General features: G+C 40.9%; 1 long non-coding RNA gene across 1 annotated transcript; it reads right to left on the bottom strand.

Annotated features, from left to right (window-relative positions):
• Positions 1-1,222: 1,222 nt before the first annotated feature.
• On the bottom strand, positions 1,223-2,171 carry LOC126927537 (uncharacterized). Its single transcript, XR_007715572.1, has 3 exons — positions 2,113-2,171; positions 1,617-1,801; positions 1,223-1,309 (listed from the first exon to the last, which is right to left on the bottom strand). It is a non-coding gene; the product is annotated as an uncharacterized LOC126927537 (long non-coding RNA).
• Between the last annotated feature and the right edge of the window lie 491 nt (positions 2,172-2,662).

Here is a 2,662-nt window from a genome sequence, read left to right as displayed (position 1 = left end):
AACGTCCGTCGAAATATTTGCAACCGGAGATAAATAACGCTCAGTTTTCATCAAAATCGAGGAAATGGTTTTGCTTTGCGAGCTGTTGTGCTTGTTTTGACGCTAAAAGCCGCATGCACTACATTCGGCTTGTAAAATGCAATGAAAATAGCGTTTAAACTTCGAAATATATCCAACAGGAGCGAAAGAGAGCTTAATTTTCGTCAAAATCGAGTAAATGGTTGCATTTTGCGTGCAGTTGGTCCTATTTCGACGCTAAAAACAGCGTGCACTACATTCGGCTCGTAAAATACTATGAAAAATAGCGTTTGAAACGTCGAAATATCTCCAACAGGAGCGAAAGCGCTCTTCAATTTCTTCAAAATCGATGAAATGTGTGCATTTAGCGTGCTGTTGGGCATGTTTCCACGTTGAAACAGGCGTGCATAGCATTAGTGGCGTAATATCGAGCATGTTTAGCTTTTAAACGTCGAAATATCTCCAACCGGAGAGAAATAACGCTCAGTTTTCGTCAAATTCGATTAGATGGTTACGATTTGCAAGCTGCTGTGCTTGTTTCGACGCTGAAAACGACGTGCACTACATTCCACGTGTAAAATACTATGAAGAATTGCGTTTGAACGTCGAAATATATATACAGGAGCGAAAGCGCGCTTAATTTTCGACAAAATCGAGTAAATGGTTACGCTTTGCGAGCTGCCGTGCTTGATTCGACGCCAAAAACGGCACGCACTACATTCGGCGTGTAAATTGCTATGAAATATAGCGTTTTGAACGTCGAAATATTTGCAACCGGAGATAAATAACGCTCAGTTTTCATCAAAATCGAGGAAATGGTTTTGCTTTGCGAGCTGTTGTGCTTGTTTTGACGCTAAAAGCCGCATGCACTACATTCGGCTTGTAAAATGCAATGAAAATAGCGTTTAAACTTCGAAATATATCCAACAGGAGCGAAAAGAGAGCTTAATTTTCGTCAAAATCGAGTAAATGATTGCAATTTGCGTGCAGTTGGGCCTGTTTCGACGTTGTGAAACAGGCGTACATAGTATTAGTGGCGTAATATCGAGCAAATAGAGCGCTTAAATGTCTAAATATCGCAAACGGAGAGAAACAACGCTCAGTTTTCGTCAAAATCGAGGAAATGGTTACGCTTTGCGAGCTGCTGTGCTTGATTCGATGCCAAAAACGGCACGCACTACATTCGGCTTGTAGAATGCAATGAAAAATAGCGTTTGTATGTCGAAATATCTAAAACAATAGCGAAATCGCGCTTAATTTTCGTCAAAATCGAGTAAATGGTTGCATATTGCTTGCAGTTGTGCCTGTTTCGACGACCAAACAGGCGTGCATTACATTAGTGGCGTAAAATTGAGCAAATATAGCGATTAAACTTCGAAATATCTCCATCAGGACAGAAATAACGATCAGTTTTCGTCAAAATCGAGTAAATGGTTACGATATGCTAGCTGCTGTGCTTGTTTCGACGCTGAAGATGACGTGCACTACATTAGGCGCGAAAATGCTATGAAAAATAGCGTTTTCAACGTCGAAGTATCTCCAACAGATGCGAAAGCGCGCTTAAATTTCGTCAAAATCGATTAAATGTGTGCATTAACCGTGCACTTGGGTCTGTTTCGACGTTGAAACAGGCGTGCATAGCATTGGTGGCGTAAAATCGAGCAAATATAGCTTTTAAACGTCGATATATCTCCAACAGGAGAGAAATAACGCTCAGTTTTCGTCAAAATCGATTAGATGGTTACGATTTGCAAGCTGCTGTGCTTGTTTTCGACGCTGAAAACTACGTGCACTACATTCCACGTGTAAAAATGCCATGAAAAGTAACGTTTGAACGTCGAAATACCTCCAGCACGAGCGAAATAACGATTACCTTTCGTCAAAATCGAGAGAACGGTTGCGCTTTGCGAGCTGCTGTGCTTGTTTCGAAGCTAATAACGGCGTGCACTACATTCGGCGTGTAAAATGCAATGAAAATAGCGTTGAAACGTCGAATTTCGTCGAACAGGAGCGAAATAATGTTTACTTTTCGTCAAAAATCTAGTAAATGGTTGCGATTTTCCAGCTGCAGTGCCTGTTTCGACGCTAAAAAACGCCGGTGCACTACATTCGGCGTGTAAAATGCAATGAAAATAGCGTTTAAACATCGAAATTCCTTCAACAGAAGAAAAATAACTCACAGTTTTCGTCAAAATAGAGTAAATGTTTGGGATTTGCGAGCTGCTGTGCTTGTTTCGAAGCTAATAACGGCGTGCATTACATTCGGCGTATAAAATGCAATGAAAATAGCGTTGAAACGTCGAAATTCCTCCAATAGGAGCGAAATAACATTTACTTTTCGTCAAAATCGAGTAAATGGTTGCAATTTGCGAACTGCCGTGCTAGTGTCGAAGCTAAAAACGCCGTGCACTACATTCGGCGTGTAAAATGCAATGAAAATAGCGGTTTAAACGTCCAAATTCCACCAACAGAAGAGAAATAGCGTCTACTTTTCATCGAAATCGAGTAAATGATTGGGATTTGCGATCTGCTGTGCTTGTTTCGAAGCTAAAAACGGATTGCATTACTGTCGGCGTGTAAAATGCTATGAAAATAGCGTTGAAACGTCGAAATCCCTCCAACAGAAGAGAAATAACTCTCAGTT

This window comes from Bombus affinis, unplaced genomic scaffold, assembly GCF_024516045.1.
Source record: "Bombus affinis isolate iyBomAffi1 unplaced genomic scaffold, iyBomAffi1.2 ctg00000130.1, whole genome shotgun sequence".
Lineage (NCBI taxonomy): Eukaryota > Metazoa > Arthropoda > Insecta > Hymenoptera > Apidae > Bombus > Bombus affinis.
Note: the sequence above shows the minus strand (reverse complement) of the source record. Positions and strands in the feature narration are given on the sequence as shown.